General features: G+C 31.7%; 1 protein-coding gene across 4 annotated transcripts in view; it reads left to right on the top strand.

Annotated features, from left to right (window-relative positions):
• Positions 1 to 23,148, top strand: part of LOC149422628 (facilitated trehalose transporter Tret1-like) — a 99,798-nt gene that overhangs the window by 65,571 nt on the left and 11,079 nt on the right. For 2 of the 4 annotated variants that reach the window (XM_089633421.1, XM_089633420.1), the window contains exon 1: positions 9,023 to 9,339. The exons of the other annotated variants lie outside the window; for them this stretch is intronic. The gene's annotated coding sequence lies outside the window, so the exon portion shown is untranslated. Of the gene's footprint in view, positions 1 to 9,022; positions 9,340 to 23,148 lie in introns of those variants that run through there. 4 annotated transcript variants of the gene reach the window in all.

Raw genomic sequence — 23,148 nt, 5'->3', positions numbered from 1 at the left:
ACACTGTATCCAGACAGTAAACAGAGGGCTGTTTTGCTTAACATCAACCCAACACAGGAGGAAAATAATCCTTCAGGGCCGATATTTTGAGATGCTGTGTGTGAAAGGATTAGGGTTAAGTAGAAATCTAGGGTTCAGTGTCTCCGGGAGTGACGGGCATATGAATATATCCCTTCCATTGCAAGTCAATGGGTCGAGATACCGGTTGAAGAAGTCAAAGGGTCTCCCCAAAACTAACTTTCCCGAAATGGTACCCCTCGCAGCTGGTACTCAGGCACCCCTGCTAAATCACCAAACGTACCGAACCTCTTGGCGTGATCCGGCGCTGCGGTACCCAAACCCGCCTCCCCAACCTCCCCAACCCTTCTGCGGTATTCACATAAAAATAATTAACAAAAATAACAATATTTTATTCAGTATCTATTACCTTCAATTAGAATTGCGGTGACATTTGATCTTACAATTGTTTCATAAAATTACTATTATCAAAGACAAGCCCGGAAAACCTGCTATTTAATTTGAGCTGCATAATAATGCCTGAAGTCAGTAAATTCCTTCATGGCAGTAATTATATATAATAATTGCGATCACATGTCCTTTGTTCTATTCAGACGATACCATTTCCGCTTGGCCACAATCATTTACGTGGACATCAAATTGTTATAGAAATAACACGCAAGTGCTTTATGGCTAACTAGGAAATTCATACTCAATACGTGCTCCAGCACCTTGTCTATTCAACAATGTTCTTTAGTACACATTAAACACCTAACAAAGAAATAAAGTCCAATTATATCAGTTTTAACCTCTCAGGGGTTCATTATTTCTGAACACTAAAAACTGTTTTTGAAAGGTGATAATAATACGCTTTCAAATTTTATTACTAGATAAACATATAATTTCTCACAGCTCCTCTTACGTTTTTTGTAACTTAAATTAATGAAAAAAACAAGAACACATACAATTTATTAGACAAATGTAATACAAATTATATAAAAATATTTAGTAAAAAATTTGCGAAGTTTCATAATTTTTTTTCAAAAAGCAGTCCAAATCTTTTTTTTGTGCATTTTAATTTTTCCATAGTTAACTTCTCGATTTGAATATAAAGCGCGAGGTTTCCCCTTTCTAACTCGTAAGCGAGATAAAACAATTTCGATGAGACTTTATGAGCGTTTCCTAGAAACGAACAAATTAACCTGAGCGGTTAACAATATTCACAATTTTAAAATAATGTTTAAAAACGGGCTGAAATCGGAGTTTTAAACGCACAAACAATTTTCAATCAGATGACGTCACCATTGTTATCAATCTATACACATTACTCCGTAATCGAATTTCGATCAGAATAGGATAACGTCGGGGGCGTTTTGATCAATTTGTATTAAAAAACAAATTTTTCCAAATCGATCTTTTAATTGCATGAAATACCCAAGTACAATAAAATATTTATACTATTTATGATCGGCGTCTGTTGATTTACACTTCTATACCACGTGTAGTATTTGAATGTTCCTAACAATAAATTATAAAGTTTTTTTTTATTTCAAAGAAAATTTACATTGGATGATACATTTTGAATGTTATTTCAACCGCCATGCTAGGGATGCAGGAATGCCCCTGTGATATAGCGGGTGAAGTTTACAGATTGAAGAATTTAATAATATTCCTAATAGTTAGTAAATTATACAATTCCGATTCAGTTAATATTATAAGTGATTTGTTTTTATTGTTTAATTTATAACATTGTTACAGTAATAAACATAATATATGGCAAAAACAAAATAGTGAAATACATTTACAAGGATTCTACGCCAATTAAGAGAGCTAGATCTTGAGCTTGGTGTAGGAGTTTTTTCATAATTATACTACATTTTAGTGTACAATGATACTATAAAATAGTGTACATTAAATATAATCTCAAATACTAGGATGTTGTAACGTTAAAAATTTATTATATTCATTATATGTTGTAACGTTAAAAGTGATTGGTGATATTATGGTTGTTAATTTTTTTTAAATATTTTGATCTTATTTTTAGATGATACCAAATCTGTTATTTTTTTATTTCTTCGTGAAGACTGTTGAAATATTTTATGCCTTTGTAAAAATAATTATTGTACATTTGTTGTGTTGAAAATCGAGGAATTTGGATGTTATGCTTATGCCTTAATTATGAGTTAAGTTTAATTTTTTTATTACATTTTCTTTGAAAATTTGTAATATTGAATCTTTTTTATAAAGGTCTTAAATTTTCGGTACTTTAAAAATATTGAACAATGTTGCTGAAGGAAATGTTGGTAGTTTGTTGGTTTATAAATAATTAATTAAACATTGACAAGTGCTATTTTTTATACGAATTAAATCAATTGAGGAATGTGAGAGATGTGTGGAGGGAGATAAGAAGGTTAAAGTGTAAAATATATGGGTGTTGTAGTTGAAATGTATTGCAGATGTTAGGATCCATAGAGTTATTTGTGTTTTGAAAGTATGGAGTGGAGTATATTTTTTAGGATCAGGGAGAAGGTTGGAGGTTTTGGGAGCTAGGTAGGTGAATTGTCTTTGTACTGTTGTAGTATGAGTTTTAGGTCCATTGTAGTACAGTTTCGTTATATTTCTAGTGGTGTACTTGTAGGATTTAATTAAACCAGCTAAAGACGGAGGTATAATTTGAGATTTTCGCGGACAAAAGTAATACAGGGATTTATTTTTGGGGTTCTCACACTTAACCAAACGTTGGCTAAAGAATGAGGTAGCGGAACACTGCAAAATACACCAAAATAAATCACTACAACAGATAAAAAATTGTGGAGTGTTGTAAAGGTGGTGATCCAATATGAGGGCTGGAATGAGAAATGATAAATAAAAGTTATGTAATACCCCTCTGAAATACATCGGTTCATATGAGTTTAAGAGAGGATATGGGAAAGTTGTATGGCAGGATCATTCTTCTTTTAATCAGAAAGTAGAAACAGATATAGGCTTAAATCACTAGCTCTATCATTTCTTCATTTTGTCATTGAATAACTCTTGTAGTACCTACGCCAAATGATGCATGTTATTTCCAGGTAGGAAACGTTTAGATAGGACTATAATATTAGCATTCACCGTAGATTAAGCCGCCATATTCGACGACTGGTGGAAACGCTATTTTTGTTTTACCAGTATGGCAATGAAAGGTACCTACTTTAATAAACTAGGGTTGTTGATTGTTTGAACGCTCGTGCTCAGTTGGGAGGCACGGAAAACACGTGTCCAGCATTCTTACGCGGTTAACATTGACAGGATTCGTTGGTCGGCACTAGGAGGACGTGCCACATATTGGATTGCAACGCTACTAACTTTGTAAGTAGCCAGTGGAGGAACTAATGATGTACACATATTCAACTGTACCCTGAAATTTGAAACCGAAAATAACACAGAAGATAAAAAGGTATCGGTCGCAACTGGGAATTGTACTCAGATCCCCTTTCTTACCGGGACAACACTCTACAAGCTACTGGGACAGAGTTTATTAGGTATCATGTTTAACGGTATCATATATAAGATATTAATAATATCTGGTATCATATATAAGATATTAATAATATCTTCAATTAATTCTCAATGGCTCAATTGGGAGAGTTCTGTCCTGGTTAGACAAAGGATCTGGGTTCAATTCTCCGTCGTGACCGTTACCTTTTTATTTTGTCTTTTTCTATTTCACGTTTTATTGAGATTTGTTAATATCATTTTGTTCTTTAATGATTAAATATTACATAGGCTTCAAAAATTATTCCAATAAATCAAATACTAAAACTTAATTGGTTGAAAATCTGTTTCCTAAATGTTAATTCAAATTTTCGTTTGAGACTCGCTAATATGTTCAGTGATTAAATATTGCAATTTAAGGTTTTACTCATTTAAGTTATTCCAAAAATATATTAATATATTGCGTTGTGCAACTCCTTAATCTATATAAATAAATTAAAAAATACATGAAATTTTGACACAACGTTGCATTCGAATAAGCGTGTGTTTTTTAAATATAGATGTCACCTGTGACAAGTAACCAGCTCTTAAAAAAACAAAAACAAAAAAACAGCTCCATCTGTTGGACGTGAAAGTAACACACGCTGTTGTTTTTCTATCTGCACAGACATTCTGAACCACAGCAATGTGTGGTGGGGTACAGCTTGTTACTAAAAAAATACAGTGTGTGGCAAGCCTACGCACGACGGAAGTGAAACTTTTAGTATTCTTCTCTCTCTTTCTTTTCATTTCATTCTCTCTTTTTTTCTGTCTATTGACATATTTATAAGTAGCATGTGATAAAAAAATGAAAAGTTATAAAAATATGGGATTCGAACCCGGGTCCTGCATAACGAGTGTCGAACGCTCTGCCTCTAGACCGCGAGGAGAGGTATCTCGCGCAAATTAACGTAAAGGTAAATTAACAAATTTATTTATTTTTTTACTACATTATTACAAATCGTTGATAAATAAAAATAATTAATCAAAATACCGAGCGACTCTACCGGCTCGATTTGTAAGCTATATTTCGACTAAAATATAATATAGGTACCGTAAAGTAAAATAATAAAAATAATTAATTAATATCATATAGGGCCTTGATTAGTAATTTTAATGATTCAAAATAAAAATAATTAATCAAAATACCGAGCGACTCTACCGGCTCGATTTGTAAGCTATATTTCGACCAAAATATCTTATAGGTACCGTAAATTAAAGTAAAGGTAAATTAACAAATTTATGTAATTTTTTACTACATTATTACAAATCGTTGATAAATTAAAATAATTAATCAAAATACCGAGCGACTCTACCGGCTCGATTTGTAAGCTATATTTCGACCAAAATATCATATAGGTACCGTAAAGTAAAGCAAAGGTAAATTAAAAAAATTATGTAATTTTTTAATATATTAGAACAAATCGTTGACAAAAAAAATTAAAAGTTATAAAAATATGGGATTCGAACCCGGGTCCTGCATAAAGAGTGTCGAACGCTCTGCCTCTAGACCGCGGTTATTACGTATTCGACCAAAATATGATATATTCAAAATATCTAAAAGTCGCAGCACGATAGCATTTTATCACTTTTCCTCGTATTGAAAAAATCACAAAAAGAAAAAAAAAATAGTTTAAGTGGGGATCGAACCTCGGTTCTTCATGACGAGAGTCGCGCGCTCTGCTTCTAGACCGCGAAGCTGAGTTTGGAGGGTGACCTAAACTAAGTATATAATATTAGCTAGGCTCCTATAGCGAAATGATCACGGTTTTTCATGGCGGTCATGAGTCGGTTTTACTCCGGTCCTCGAAATTCCATGATGCGCGTAAAGAAGTTTCACTTCAATAATTAAAAATGATTTGCCCTGCACAGTTCATTTTTATGAATCAAAGCATAATTCGTGGCTTCTTGTTTATAGTCAATATCTTATAAATGTTATAAAATATATTCATCACCGTAATAATATTACCTAAATGTATTATTCTCGAACATAATACACTTAATAACAATCACAGAAAATTCGAAGGTTCCATTCTAATAGTTAGAAGGGTCAAGTGTGCAACAAAAAAGCCTTATTCTGTTCAGTTTCTCTAGAATGGACAATCTATTTTAAAATACAGCAAATTATTCGCAATGATGAAACTGGAAATAACCAGTTTTAATTTATTTTCCGGAAACGTAATAGATATTATTTTTGCCAATAATGCCAATTTTCGCATAAGTAACCAAGGCTAAAGAAACAATACGGCTAAAAGGTGGGTACCTGCATACATTTTTACCAGTGGCGTGCGATGATGTTTTAATTTATAATTGAGGTAATATTTCAAGTATGAAATTTATCTTATTGAAAAATTATAATATATACTACATCGTCAACAATAGGAGGGTTATTTTTAACAGTTAAGTTGATATTTTAATATACTATAATCCATGAAGGAAATTATATTGTAAGCTGAAAATAGTTGCGTTGACCGAGGAATATCAGTAAGAAAGCAACGTTGATTTTAAGGCACCAATAAATAATATTGTTTTCTTGGATATATTTTAATAAATAACCAACGGCACTTCAATGGTACTTGCACTCAATCAAATTATTTCCACTCTATGTCTTATTTTGTCGTATTGATATAGTAGGATAAATAGTCATTATTTTTGTTATCTCTACTTCCGTACAAACGTAACGCTTTCTTGATGTTTTTACTGAGAAGTACTATTATTACGTGACTCATTCATTTGATATAGTTGTTTATAACAAGCCAAAACTACGGGTAAAAATTACGATGTACTCTAAATTAAAACAGTAACTATTTTTACATAAATTAATTACATCCTTGATCTAATGATTGATTTATTCTGCCAAAATGTGAATTCTTTTAAAGAGCCTCAGTTGTTCAATTGTCATTGTCTTGCTGCAAAAATAATACGAATGAAAAGATGCCTGCTTGCCCTTTTAAAAAGAAAGACAAACATTCACGGGTTACGAATAACCTGATTTAATCCGACGTTTCGGTCATTTTTTGTTACTTGGTTGTGCAGATAAAATATTATCTTTGGATATCTGCGTAACGCAATGTTTTATTCATTTATTTTTAAATATGCGATGTCAACTGCCTGGAACCAATTGATTTATGTTTTTTTAAATGAGTACCGCTAAGTCCCAACCCTGGAGCAGTTTCCAGTCTAGAGCCAGTGAGACTATTGCATCCCCAATTGGGAAAGTTATGAGGCTGAAGGTAGTGGGGAGGTTAAGAAGAAAGGTTTTTATGTGCTGTCCACCCAACTGTCCAAATATTATTTGAATTTTTTTACGTAAGTTATTAACGAAAAAAAACATTATTATACAGGGTTTTCCAATAAGAGGTGTTATTTTGAATAGCCCGCTATTTCGGTAGATGTTACTTTTGAAGCTGTCATTTTTTAACATTTGACAAGGAGAAACTACGCCATTAATAAAAATGGAACGATACACGCTTCAACAACGCATTGAAATTATTAAAATTCACTTTAGTGAATCAAATGCAAATCATCTTGAGGGATGAGGCCCATTTCTACCTCGGTGGTTTCGTCAACAAGCAAAATTATCGCATCTGGGACTCGGAAAACCCAAGAGTTATTGTTGAAAAGCCTCCCTATCCTCAACGTGTGACTGTTTGGTGTGGTTTATGGTCCGGCGGAGTCATTGGACCTTACTTTTTCGAAAATGAGGCTGGAGCAACAGTTATGGTGAATGGATTGCGCTATCGAGAGATGATTAATGATTTTTTATGGCCGGAATTGGATGGTATTGATCTAGACAACGTTTACTTTCAACAAGACGGCGCTACGTGCCACAAAAGCAACGAAACCATTGATCTTTTACGATTAAATGTCAAAATAACACCTCTTATTGGAAAACTCTGTATCATAGCATTCCATTTTTTCGGCAACCTTTGCAGCCAGGTCTACGCTTCGAGACAACTGCCAATATCAACCTTAATTTTGACTTTCAATTCCAATTTCGGTTTCGATTTACTCGAAAACGAAAAGTCAATTGAAAAAAGTCTACCACAAAATCGACTCAAAATGTGAAGTAGATTCACCAGTACCACAATTATACTACAAATTTCCGGACACCTTATATGTATGCAAAGTGAAGTATAGGAATTAAGTAGTTATTATTTAATCCCAGTAGATGTTGTAGTGATTCAAACAAAAAGAAAATAAAGTAAAAACGATTTATTTCAATTGCATAGTTCATTCATGCGTGTATTTAATGCACTTTGTGCATAATTAATTCCACTAAGGCGTTGATAAATTGTTTCTTTTCGGTAAATAGAATAAAAAAGATTTAATTGAAAATTGTGTTGTTTTCGCAAGAATTGCAAGTAAGTGTTTAGTTAAATATGTGTCGCCTAATACTAGTAAAAGCCAAATAAACACATAAAAGGAATGAGAGACTAACGTCGGAATATTTTGTTTTTAATATGATAACATTATTTTAAGTGCTATTTACACACATAAAAGTTATTGACAGTCGTAGAACAATACGGAAAGAAAGGAAAAAAATTATCAGATTAAATAAGTTAACTAGAAAAAAGAATACACAATAGTATAAAGTTATTAAAAGAAATAAAGAATAAACAAAAACAAACAACTTGTTATGCACTGCTAAAATGTTTAATCAGTAGCTAACATTTCATGCAATATATATCATACATATGTTCATACATTAGAAAGGTATATTCCCATAATATTGCGATTTTGCCTAATTTCTGGGAGCAGTAAAAATAGTTTTATTTGTAAAGTTGGTAGGTACTTACCTATTAACGTATCACAAATAATTATTTTGATGTGTTGAATTTAGGTAAGGTTAAATAATAATTGGTTAATTGGATAGTTTTTACAGTGCCAGTTTTTTTAATTTTATTAATATATCCATTAAACTCTCTGAATTTTAACTTAGCTTTAAAAATATAATTAACTGTAACTTTTTCACGCCTCTTAGGAATGATAAATGTGGCCGAAAAAACATTTTAAAGCATGATGATTTTCCAAACGCGTAGCTATAGCATTCACATGGGGTGGTCGATCTCTGGGAGGGGGGGGAAGGGGGAAAAAAATTATAATATGGGGGGGGTTGGAAAATTTATTTGAAGGTTTTTTGGGACCTCCAATTGCCACAAAGAAATAATGCAAATAATAGTGCTAAATTTTTAGAAATGTAATCTACCTGTTATTGTCCCAGTATCTACTTCGTATCTTTAAAAAGTTACAATGTTTTCATTTTAAGTAGTAGGTACCTACTGAAACGTGTTTTTTCTGTAAGAATTGAATTTTCTTTCATAATTTAATAGTAGTCATATTGACATGTATATAATACAAGGAAAAAAACAATATCTCAGATAAATCAGGTAGGTACTACGTCGGTCGACATAACTGATTACTCATTTATTATTATTATTATCGCACCTGCTATAGACGGAGAGTTCACGTAGCTCGTTGATATGATTTCTGGTCAGTCGGTTGTGCTTCGCGAAGCCAAAAGGTGCTCTGTTTACCCATAAATCCACAATAATTACAATTATTATCTCTCGCGCAATAAAAGAGATTACACAATATCAACATTAAAGGAAAAGGGTACAGAATCCATAAACAAATAAGGTGTCGAACGAATTCAAACAAGTTTATTCAAATACGAACCTTATTAATAATTAACAGTTTTCGTTGATTTTCTTTTTTTTAAATTGTTTAGAATTTTTGTGATCTGTGAAAGAAAATATAGTATACACTTTTCTGAACTTCAAGTGATAAGTGATTTGTGGTTAGTGAAAATTTCTTAAATAAGAAAAGGTAAGATTTAATTTAATTAGTTCTATTACTTCGACGGATTTTATACGATTTTTTTTCTTACTGCGCATTGGAAGATTATAATTGCCATAAATTCTTAGTTAATATAATTTTGTGATCCGTTTCATTTTTTCCACCATTGAAAATACAATCAAGAGTCCTAGTTTATGACGGCATTGTAATCGCTGGGGCGGAACATCTGTCACAAAATACACATACGAAAAAGTAGTTAATATCAAAAATGTAGATATTTTGAAACCTAAGCATCTAAACTAAATAGCTATTTCGCCATTAGTGAATGAGACGATTTTATAATGGCCGTGATAAAAATGAGTTGTTTTTTTAATCTACAACCGTCCAGAAAACATACAAATTTCACAAACACAGAACGTAAGTTTTAAATACATATATTTATTTGAAATTTGATTTTATTTTCTATTTTAAATTAATGAATGAATTGGAAAACTCTCGAAACCCGATCGAGATGAAACTCGAGAAATAGACTCGATGTTGAACGAACTCTAATTGTCGATGACATTGCACTGTATTAACTTTTGGTGGCACTCACGTACTCACACACATTTCTCTGAAATCGAATGACATTTAAAAACTGACAGCAGTTAATATACGAAATAAATATCGGTACCATCCAATTAAGATTTGGCTTAAGTGTGAGCGCGGTTCACACCTTTTAGTCACTCCTTGGGGAGGAAGAGTCAATCCTCGGTGAAATCAAAAAAAATTAAGTGTTAAGGACATTTTTAAAGTCAAGGACATTTTCAAAGTTAACAGCAGTTCAGAGCCAGTCCATGGGGAGGAAGGTTTAATCCTCATTCAAACCTAAAAACGACATTTTTTCTTTTAACCGTATTTATTACTATACTCAATTTATTTATAGTATATTTTTTTTGTTAATGATAAAAATAAAAACACATAAAACAAGCCGTTCTTAAAGAAATAATTAAAATTTTATCGTGATTTTTATCGAATACCATTTATATTTTACAAATCGGTTTTTATGAAAATTTAAAGAACTGGTAACATACGGTATCTAAGTGCGTTCTGGACCGTACCTACCCACAATTCGCAATTCTGGACTGTACCTACCCACAATTCGCAATTCTGGACTGTACCTACCCACAATTCGCAAGATTTACGCGGTATTGCAATAGCGGAATTTTATTGCAATACCGCGTAAATCTTGCGAATTGTGGGTAGGTACAGTCCAGAACGCACTTAGATTTCCCAAGTTCAATGTCGGAACCGGTGCTAATATAAATTTACTAGAAAGGCCCTCACTCAAAACAATTAGCCCAATAAAATTAATCTAACTCATTATTGTGTTGAAAGCTGATGACAGAAGCATCTTGGATATGTGCTCAAAGGTCGCTGGCGCAAATCCCAGTGAGGAAAAAAGCAAATTTTATATAAAATCTAATTCTATTAAAATACAGGGTTTTCCAATAAGAGGTGTTATTTTGAATAGTCCGCTATTTCGGTAGATGTTATTTTTGAAGCTGTCATTTTTTTAAATTTGACAAGTAAAAACTACGCCATTAATAAAAATGATTAAAATTCACTTGAGTGAATCAAATGCAAATCATCTTGAATGATGAGATCCATTTCCACCTCGGTGGCTTCGTCAACAAGCAAAATTGTCGCATCTGGGGCTCGGAAAACCCAAGAGTTATTGTTGAAAAGCCTCTTTATCCTCAACGTATGACTGTTTGGTGCGGTTTATGGTCCAGCGGAGTCATTAAACCTTACTTTTTCGAAAATGAGGCTGGAGCAACAGTTACGGTGAATGGATTGCGCTATCAAGATATTGATTAATGATTTTTTTGCCGGAATTGGATGGTATTGATCTGGACAACGTTTACTTTCAACAAGACGGCGCTACGTGCCACACAAGCAACGAAACCATTGATCTTTTACGATTGAATATCAAAATAACAACTCTTATTGGAAAACCCTGTATATCGCATCTTGTCACCACGTTCCTGAGTGAAATAGACTCTAGAGTAGAAATAGAATATTGATTTATTTACTAGCTGTATCCCGCTCCGCGGTGCTGTGGCTAATTATGTCTGTACAGACAGAGAAACGATAGTGTGTGTTGCTTTTACGTCCGACAGATGGCTCGGTTTTTAAAAAAAAACAAATTTCGCAGACTTAAGATTTTGAGCAAACGAACATTTACATTATTATTTATATAGTTTTATGAACGCCCCTTTTAGGAGCTTTTACATAATAATAGTAAAAATTATACAATATTTATTATACATAACTAAACTGCCAAAAACTAGTGAAAAATTATTTCAAAATTGAAAGGAGCTCGGCATTTTATGAGGGGTCATAAAATACTTGCCGAGACAACCGATAAAAAGCAAGACCCCGTCAAACCTGTTGACACTCCATTACGTCCATAACCGCACACTGGTTAAATTTGTCCAAAATATAAAAATATATTGAAATTAAATATATATGAATATTTTTTTAATTTAACCCCTCACAGGAGGCCCTGAGAAAAATAAATTCCCTCAGGGTATATGTCATATTTTGGGATGCTGTGTGGAGCGCTTTTCTTAAGGAAATGAAGTTATGGGATGGTAAAAGGAATGAGGGTTGGGTAGGAATCTAGGTATCAGTGTGTCCAGGAGAATATCCCTCCCACTGCAGCGCAGTGCAATGAGTCGAGAGACCAGTTTGATAGGTCAGAGGGTCTCCCCAAACCATCCTCTCCCGATCTGGCACGACACGCAGTTGGCGGGCAGGCGCATCCCGAACACTCCTCAACCGATGAGGCATTGGCACTTAGTCGCTATGCAGACGCCATAAGGTTCAATTCACAATTCCAAATTTGTTGAATGCTGACCGTTTTATTTCTTAAGAAACACAACGTTCAATTGCAGGTTTTATTTTATTTTGTAAGTTTCGTTTTTCATTGTGAAAAGATTAAATACAAAATGGCGCTCATAAGTATGAGATTTTGCAAATTAAGTATTTTTTTAAGCCTGATAATTTTTCTTATAAAATACATTTTTGATTATAAAAATTCTCTTTTATTTATATGTGTGTTCCACCCGCAGTATTTAATTGAGGCATTTATAATATATTACAAAGCGATCAACATTTCAAACCAAAAGCACATGATTTTTCATGATTTTGCATTATTTCGCATTGCATCGCCTTATGTGATAAATTTAAGATGTCCACTGACTCGGTATAATTATTTCCTTCACTAAGTATTCTGAAATATAACAATACGGTAGTTAGTCCCAGAATTTCTGAACTAAAATAAATCCTCACTTCTAGAATTAAGTAGTGGAATTAAGTAGTGGAATTGCATCATTTAGAATTTTATATAGATATACCAAGTCAGTAAAAAATCTTCTCTACGACAATTTAAGAATTTTCGTTTCATTTGAAAGAGTGTTGCAGTTCAACAAAATTATTGGAATCCCCATTTGAAGACATGTAAAACGGAAGAATTATGTTGTTTTCTTTCAAAAAGAAATAATTACTTATACAGATATAATTATCCCATAATACTAATTTTTACCAGACATCAAACTGGACCATTATTATGTCAGAACCTGACACTCCAATCTAATGTTTTCTATGTCAATGGAAAGAGCCATAACTTATTTTCATGTAAGTACCTAAATAATTTTGTCACGCGACTGAACATGTTTCAATAATATTGCGGTTTTATTGACATTGTAATGTTTTGCCGAATGAAACAAACTTAGAAAGTGTTAAATTAGTTTATGGTTGTGCCATTTATTATCTTAACCAGGGTTAAAGGTTGACAACCCTAGTAGAAATTACAAGGTATAATTGCTCATTAAGTTCTACTGCCGAGAGTTCCATTGTAATCTTTATTTTGGTTACATGCAACATAATGGGGAAAAGCTATATTTTAAAAGGGATCCACCATCGGTATTATTTTTTATTCAGTTAACATTCAATATGGCTGTACATTTCGTTTATAATTCATTCACGTGGAGTTTCCACTACGCATGGTACAATATATTTTCCTTTTTATCAATATCAATTCACCTTCATACTTACTTCAAGTTATTCCTTTCTTAACAATATCAATTCACCAACATACTTACTTCAAGTGATTCCCTTCATAACAATATCAATTCACCTACATACTTACTTCAAGTTATTCCCTTCTTAACAATATCAATTCACCAACATACTTACTTCAAGTTATTCCCTTCTTAACAATATCAATTCACCAACATACTTACTTCAAGTTATTCCCTTCTTAACAATATCAATTCACCCACATACCTACTTCAAGTTATTCCCTTCTTAACAATATCAATTCACCTACATACTTACTTTAACGTATTCTCTTCTTAACAATATCAATTCACCTACATACTTACTTCAAGTTATTCCCTTCTTAACAATATCAATTCACCTACATACTTACTTCAAGTGATTCCCTTCATAACAATATTAATTAATCTCCATTCTTACTTAATTTTTAAATTGACGCTTGAACTCAGAACAAATTAATTTGAGCTAATTGCTTAGGAATGTTTCACAATACGCACACCACCAGACAACAAAAACGAATAATATGTTAATAATTTTCAAAACACACAACTTATAGGTAGGTGCAACAGTTCCACATTTAAAATGTGACGTATTTACGCGCAAAGAAAATATATTGTTTATTTGTTTTACCTAATACGAACTTCTGATTGTGTTTTCGATATGGGTCTATGGTATGTTTAAATTTTCCGGAATCATATTATGAAACTTCTGATATTTTGACCAATGAAAATTCAATAATAAAGTAACACAATAACTATTTTATCGCATTATTATCGCCATATTGATTGATATTATGGTTGATAATAATATCGGCAGGTAGGTACTACCGGGAAATGCTCTCACTCTATGAACAATATTTTTGAATTGATAGCTGTGCCGACTTTATCTGATAATCATATTATTTATTGACATTGATGGACATAATATTGTGTTCTCACATGAATCTGTGGTAAATATACCTAAATTTGTATCATTCGAAACGTTTAAATAAATCTAACATAATATACAGGGTGTATCGGCACGTACCCGACAAACTTTAACCAGCTATTCCTTAGCACATTTGGAGTAAAAAATGTTATAGGCACTTTGCTGTCCGGTAGCATTTTTTTTTCAATTAAAAACAAAAAAATTAAAAATTTCCACACTACATCACTGTCATTGGCATTGCTTTTCGTGTTCAACAGCTGTTATAAGCAAGTATGTCGAAAAGCGTCTTCGCTCTTTCGCACACACTAAATAATAATAGTTAAAAATTAGACGAATGGTGCCGTGCCATTTCGTTGTGATTGTAAAAGGGCGCCAATGTAGGTACACACGTACATTATTCAACGGAATTCGAATAAAATATTGCCAGATGGGTTTTAAAACTTTGACAAAGGATAAAACAGTGGTGACATGTGGTGAAAATATGAATAGTAAATTTTTTATTAAAAAAAACGTTACCGAACAGCGAAGTGCACATAAGATTTTTACTCCAAATATGCTAAGGAATAGCTGGTTAAAGTTTGTCGGGTACGTGCCGATACACCCTGTATATATTTACTTCAAGTTATTTACTTTATGTTAGCCGAAACCAACCTAACCTCAATTATTTTACTATTCATATTACTGTTTGTAGAAAAATGCTCGAATGATAGGATGAGCCAATTTCATGAAGATACTTTTAATAATAATAATAATAAATTTATTTCACATAAAAATCATACAATAAAACAAGCGGAAACTTTGACTAGCCAACTAGGAATGGATCCTGTTTTAGGCCAGTCAAATTGACAAGTTTAGTTCATATTATAATTTAGTACTTAATATAAAACGAACCGGTAAAGTAAATAACTTGATCACAGAATATTTCAAAGCTCAGGATGGAAATGCGAGGATGGCGTTGCGAGGATTGAACATTCCTCCCCAGGAACTGGAGGCAACAGCGCTAACAACTGAGCCGAATCCCCATTTGGGTAGGAAGGGTAGGACCGACATTTATTTCGTATATCCTCTGCTGTAATGTCATCCAATTTCCTAGAAACATGTGTACGCGTGATTACCACTAACAGTTAATAGAATTCATTGTCATCGACAACTCTATCTGCCGAGTTTCAGCTCTATCGGATGTCGAGAAGAGGGTTTAAGATCATTCAATCATTCATCATCCATTTCATTCATTCATTCATTCAATAAAACAAAAATGTAATTGAAAATTATCAAGTTCAGTCTTGTTTATGGTTTTGATTTTTAGGTTTTTTTATCGAGGAAAATAATTTATTTACGACTTTACAGCACCGTATTATAATACTGCAACCGGAGATTGGTGAAGACACCATAGTTGGCACGTAGTCGAATATGTGCCCCACAAAAAAGTGCATAAACGGGCACGTCGTGATGCATAACCAAGCGTGTTCTGCTAGAAAAAAATCAACGTCTGGGGCCAGAGGATATATGGCTTTCCCAAAGATAATAGAGTATAAGGACTTCCCCAAAAAGGGTTTATTGGAGAGGCTGAATGTACTGGGGCGGGAAAATAGATGGTTAAATACCTTGTTATTCATAACTGGTCACCAAACACGGCAAAAACCATTTCAAGACTGAACCAGCATGTCTAAATTTTCACTTAACTTCGATCTGTAACCATTTAATTTAAATCTTCACTAAATAATTATTAACAATATCTCCGAGTAAAAATAGGCCACCAACGGCAATTGAACCCGTACCTTCTGATGTCTGGTCAGGTGCTCTGAACCACTGAGCTACGTAAGATCATTCCAAACCCGCCAAATAATTCAATATGTAGGTACGAGTCTTTTTTAAAATTTGTATTAATATTTCAGGCGACTAATTATTGCTTATAATTATTTGTTATCCTTTATACTATGCATAAAATCCTTGTCTTATAAACATAAGTTTATCATTAAAAAATAATAAATCTTCACTGTTTAACTCTCACTTTAAACTTTTAACTTCGTTTTCAAAATTATCACTTTGTAACTTCACTTTAAGTAGTTGATATATATAAGTTCTCCTCTCCTATTAAATTAAAATTTATGGAGCGATAAAAAACGCTTTGATTCTGAACAGTGGTCTTTCACTGGAGCGAAAAACATTTTTTTTCTGTATTTAAGTGATATTTATAAACTGTAAGCGCATAGGAGGTAAGCAAGCTTGTAAAATAATAATAAAATATCTACTGTTTTCTGCAGGGGTAATCCCAAACCGCAACAGTGACAATTCTATTAATGATTTTCCTTAAAGGTCCTCCACACTTATATAAATTATTACCAATTATAAGATTCAAGCGAAGATGCATTTCATTATGTTTCTCAACGTGCGGTGGACGTAATAAAATGTTTTTTAAAACAAAAATTGTATTAAAGTTTGCTCCTATTATTTTGTTAATAAAAAATCATTTTTTGAAAAAATGGCTAACCCTCGCAGAACATAACATTCATTTAAAAGATATTTTTTGACTTCAGAGAGACTTCAGTTATTAACTTGGCTTTTCTCCATGGTGATCATTTTAACTTTTACTAGCGCGTGATAAATCACGGGATATTATAATTGTAGGATTGGTGAGGCTGAAAATATTTATTAAAAAATATTAGCATCAGGATGTTAGTAAACTTGAAAAAATACGATATACATCCAATGACATTATAAATCTAATAATATTTATAATAATCGAAAAAAATGAAGCACAGCTTATGAAAAGGATAGACATTCAAAGAATATGTATGAACAGTCCGCTAAAGTATGTCCACTGGACCTAGTTCAGTGAAGCCACGCGCATTGTCTCAATAAAATCTTCAGTCAACTAAGTTGCCTGAGCATCTTTCAAGCATTTGAACAAAAGAAATACACATTTAGAGTAAATAATTTTATTTCTTAAATTAATTTGGTACCTAAGCTCTGGTAAAGTAGTTAGTTAAAGTACAATAAGTTGTTCCAATTTTGAATTATAAGTTCATTTAACTTGAATGATGTTACGCACTACGCAATTTTTCACATTACTTCCCTAGAACCGAAATTAGTACGTTTTATTCTCCATTGCCAGAGCAGTTTGTCAGCGGTAATTTATATTCGATTTGGACACGTTACCCAGGAAACGTTATTTGTAATCTATGAACTATACTATTTTAATTTTTAAATAGTTTTATTAAATGTTAAGCTTTCACCTTTTCAAATGTCAAAACTTAAAAATTCTTCCTGAATGAGTTATTGCCGTTATGGGTAAACATCAACAAACAATTATATTTACTCTGGAAAATCTTGGAAATTATGTAGAATATCATGGCACTTCACAGTCCATTAGATTTTAGCATAATATAGAAGCACGCTTTCGCGAACAAACTCTAAATAATAAATAATATAACATCTTCAATAAACATCCGCCCGATATTATGAAAAAATGATTAAAAATGTAATAATGCTTTCGTATCGTAATCTCTAGGCGCGATTCTGATAACATTTCTTACAGATGGATAGCGCTCGCTCGAAGATCCATTGTCATGATTGTGTTCAGAAAAATGACGTACTTCGGAGGCGTGTTTTATAATGAAATACGAATTATTTTTATCTATGTATATTGTATCAACTTAATATTGATAATAATACTAATTCTGCGAGTAATACGATTAATACCCACAAGAACTAGCCCGTAGTTCGTAATTTATATACCTACTCTTTTAGCCGTTTTCACTATTATTTAATTAATTCATTTTTATCTTCTAGCATTCATTTTTAAATTCCAAAAGTTTAATACCAAGCATAAAATTTGAACCCTTTTCCAATTTTAACCAAACTTTAATTTTTATATAGTTTTCGTTTAATCTCCAACATCTTACTAGGACATCAATAATGGCGTAGGTAATAAAAATAAAATCAATTTGTTTTTATTATAAGTACCCATTGGGAAATAATATATCGTCTGTAAGTGGCCTAACCTGACCTTACATAACCATAGTTGGATAATGCCTTCAGAAGGCGAAACAGCTGTAACGTGTAATTATTTATTTATTTATTACACACCCTAGAGGGCTTTTCTTTAAAAAAAATACAAGCATTTTGTATCAAAGTAAACACTTAAAAATTAATACAATAAAGAAGAATGTAAACATAATATCAAAAATGAAGCCTCACGCATATAATTGAATTTAAAAGATTCAACAAAACAAAATAGTAGAAGCGGAGAAGTTATATGGGTACATAGGTCTATTTGTGTATAGACGAATAAAAGTGATAGAATATACAACATTTATACTGATTAGTTTTCAAATGAAATATATCACCCAGATCAGAATATTTGTTTCCGAGATTGTGAAGTCTCGGAATCAGAGAATTTTGGTAAGCTAGTGTCTTGGTGTTATTGAAGTAAAAAGGTAAGAAATGTCGGCATGATTTTTTGGGAACATGGATATTGATACATTGAAGTAATTCGGGACAGTCAATTTTAAAATGTAGTATTCTTTGTAACAGTATTAAATCTGTGCTTATTATTCTTTCTGAAAGTTTCAATAGAGACATTTTATCCAAGAGGTAATTGTAATTTATGTTTTGTATAGGAATATGCAATTTATAATTTATAAACCTTAGAAACTTCCGTTGAATCTTTTCAATGTTATCTGAATGAATATTGAAAAATGGAGACCATAACGTAGAGTTATACTCAAGTTGGCATCTGACAAGGGTTTTATAAAACATAATAAATGTTCCTAAATTATTGAAATCTTTTGCAGCTCTCAAAACAAAGCCAAGAGTCTTTAGGGCCTTGTTGATAATATTATTAATATGATATACAAAGGTGAGTTTACTGTCGAACATAATGCCTAGATCAATAATTTTATTAACACAAATTAAATTTTCATCATTTAATGAATATTGAAAAAAATAGGATTACTTATTTTGGAAAAATGAATGAACTGGCATTTATTTATGTTTAATGCTAATTTGTTGATTGAGCACCATTCAAAAAAAAAATAATGTAATAATAATTACACATAATTTACTTGTTTATAAATAAGCTTTTTTATTTATTTATAATATTATGGAATAAATAAAATAAAATCTTGAAAATAATTTTACGATGTTGTCATGCTTATTGGATATTCGAATTCATTATATACATATTTTAATTTTGTAGTTTTATTTTTAAATATCTATGTTTGTTCAGCTGTTTTATGTAAATATATTTGAATTTTACACAAATCTTACAAAACTGAGCAATCAGTTTGATTTTCCAGCGTAGGTTTAAAATATTTAACCACTTGGGTCACGTAGTGCTAGAAGAAATTGTATACTATTTGTCACGAAACGTCAAATGACGTTGAGTCAAGTTGTGCTATATCAATCACCAACTTAAACACGTCCCTATGGAACTCATTCTATCTTATTTTCTATTATGGTCAGACATTCATCATATAAACAATTATAGAAATAGAGAACACCAATCTTTCTCTTTGCATTTAAAAGTTTACCATATTCAAGAATTTTAAATTACACGTCAAGCTGGAATATTTAAGAAATAAATCTCTAATCCGGCATATTTTTTAACTAACATGATATATTACTAACATGTATAATATATTAACTAACATGATATATTAACTAACATGTAACACTAACATGATATATTAACTAACATTATTATATTGTCTAAGCCCAAGGGGTTTTAGTTTCAAGGCTTGGTTCTTTAGTTTCTTCATTTTGGATTAGGTACGTACTGCGTCTCATAACTGTAAGTAAACGGTATTTTGTTTTTGTACATTAGCATTGTGGTTTTTTCACTCCATATTTGCAACCTCTATAGCCGCTCGAATGCATGAAAGTATAGTATAGTATATGAATTTTCATCTCTTTAGTATTCATATTTAAGTACAAGGATAATCGTTGACAGAACTCTTTACTAACGAATTGAACAAACATAACACTTTAACACTTTGTCGCATTATTTAAATAAAACCGTGATGTGTAATGTGTGACATATCAAATGCAATAAATGTAACAATTTCCCTGGAACGATGTACTCGACAAGTGTGCGTGCAGAACCTGCAATACTCATTTGAGAAAACAAATGTTCACTGTACGGAGAAAACTTACTGATTTAAAATATTGCTAATTTATTAAAAATCTGGTCAAATTATTCGTATTTCTGTTAAAAACGGGACTGCAGGCCTTTAATGAATTAGTTGACAGATTTCCTAATAAACTATCAGTAAAACACGAATATGTTACAAGGATGTCCAAATAAAAAGAAAATCCTAATATTTTGAATTTCGTCATTATAAACTGAACTCATAGTTTATTAGGAAATGGCCTGTCATCACGGTTTCAACAGGATTTTAATAATTATAATAATAATACATCTTATATAAAATTTGCAACTATAACTAAGAATAAATGTTAAGTGTTCAGAGTGTACATTTGTTCATGAATTTGGTAGTAAATAGAATTAATAACAGACATTAATAATTTAAAAACAATAGGTAGTGTGTAACAAATGGAAAAATACGTTAATCCCCAATAAACATTTTTCTTCGTGTTTTCAGTGTTTACCAAATCTTAAATACTGCATTTTTTCATCTTTGACACGATCGATAAGATTGTTCTCTACGTGTATGTTGAATCAAGGCCAGTAAAGTAAATTTAATAAAAACTAGGAAAGTAACTTCATTTATAGATAGGAGAAATTTATTATAACGGCAGCTGTGGAATTCAAGTCAACGGTTGCAATAACCAGGCGAGGTATATGCGTAGGTACCGGATTTTCTTTTCAACAAGTTCATTTGAGGTTTCACGTTCAGAAGAAATGTGAATTAAATGATATGGTCGAATCTCATCGTACAAGCATTGAGGTATACACCCCAATGATTACAAGTGGGAAACCTACATTCTACATTACATTAGCACAGTAGGATTAGATGTTATAGTGAAATTTCTTTTAGTTGATCTTTCGTCTACGAGTAAATCGAGTCTGAAGATGGAAATTATTATTAAAAGTCTGTAAGAGTTAATTTAATTAACGGCTGTTATTTTTTTATTGCATCCAAGCATAGTCCCGGCTTATTACTTCCGTTTAGCTTTTCTCGAAACCGATTACGAAAATAAAAAAAATATAAAAACGAATGAAAACGAAAAACGTAATATACTTTCAATGTTTGAAACAACAACAGAATATGAAATCTCGAAAATAATAGAAAATATGAAAGGAGGTTCGTCTCCCGGTTTTGATTCTATTACGACACACATGTTAAAAACTATGAAACCTCACATAATAAAACCTATCACTCATTTAATAAACTTAAGTTTAACAAATGGAATTTTTCCAATGAACTACAAAACCACAATAATCTCTCCTATTTACAAATCTGGAGATCCACATCAAGCAACGAACTATCGCCCAATATGTCTAATTTCTAATATAGGAAAGATCTTTGAAAAAATAGTAAAAAAACAATTGGTAAATTTTCTAGATAATAATAAAATATTACACAAAAACCAGTTTGGCTTTATAAAATCACTCAGCACACAAGATGCTATTGCTAACGTAACTTCATACATTCACGAATCATTAGATAAAGGTAAAAAATGTGCGGGTATATTTATTGACCTTAGAAAGGCATTCGATAGCATATCCCATGAGATGCTATTAAAAAAATTGAATACTATCGGCATAAAAGGCAACGTGATTAAATGGATCACCGACTACTTAAAAAACCGTCCTCAAGTGGTAAAAATCAATCGTGTTAAAAGTGATCAAGAGATTACAAGCTTTGGAATCCCCCAAGGTACAGTGCTTGGACCAATTCTATTTACTATATATGTAAACGATATTTTTTTTCAACCTTTACATGGTCAAATCACGTCATACGCCGATGATACAGTATTAATAATAAGTGATAAGACTTGGGAAAAAGTAGAATTAAAGGCCACAGAAGACATCAACACGCTCAAGAATTTTTTCGATACTAATTTACTGTCACTTAATAATGAAAAGACATTTTTAATTCCATTTGCAATCCATACAAATGATACTCCTAAAAATTTTAACATTGTCATACATAATAATACTAAAATTCACAGCCAAAACTATTGCAAATCAAACTGTACAGTACTAAAAACAACAAATGAAATTAAATATCTAGGAGTAATTATTGATAAAAATCTGAAATGGAAGGAACAAATATGTCAAGTAGTAAAAAAAATTAGAAAATTGATATATATATTTTTAAGAATTAGAAACTTTCTGTCGATAAAAAATCTATATTTAATTTACTATGCCTTAGTTCAATCCACTTTACAATACGCTATTATTAGTTGGGGATCCGCGTATAAATGTAACCTTCTTCCAATTGAAATTATACAAAGAACAATTATTAAAATTATATTCAAAAAATCCTTTGACTACCCAACAGAACGCCTGTTTGTAGAATTTCAAGTACCTACATTTAAAGACCTATATATTAAAAACTCATTAATCCAAATTATAAAAGAAAAAGATAAATATCAATTTTTAAATGAAAACAGAACGCGACTTAGACATGTTTTTCTATGCCCAAAACTAAATACGTCTTTTGCACAACATCATTATACTTACCAGGGAAGAACTTTTTTCAATCGTCTACCAGAAGAAATCAGAAGCATTAATGATAAAACCCAAATACTGCTCTCTGTCAAGAGACACTTTAAAAATATTCTGAAAAAAAAACTACTGTCACTTAATTAATCTCACAAATATCCTTAGTTTTCCAT

The sequence above is a fragment of the Hesperophylax consimilis genome, chromosome 7 (genome assembly GCF_061612785.1).
Source record: "Hesperophylax consimilis isolate HC1 chromosome 7, BYU_Hcon_1.0, whole genome shotgun sequence".
Classification (NCBI taxonomy): Eukaryota; Metazoa; Arthropoda; class Insecta; order Trichoptera; family Limnephilidae; genus Hesperophylax; species Hesperophylax consimilis.
This window is presented reverse-complemented; position numbering and strand designations above follow the sequence as displayed.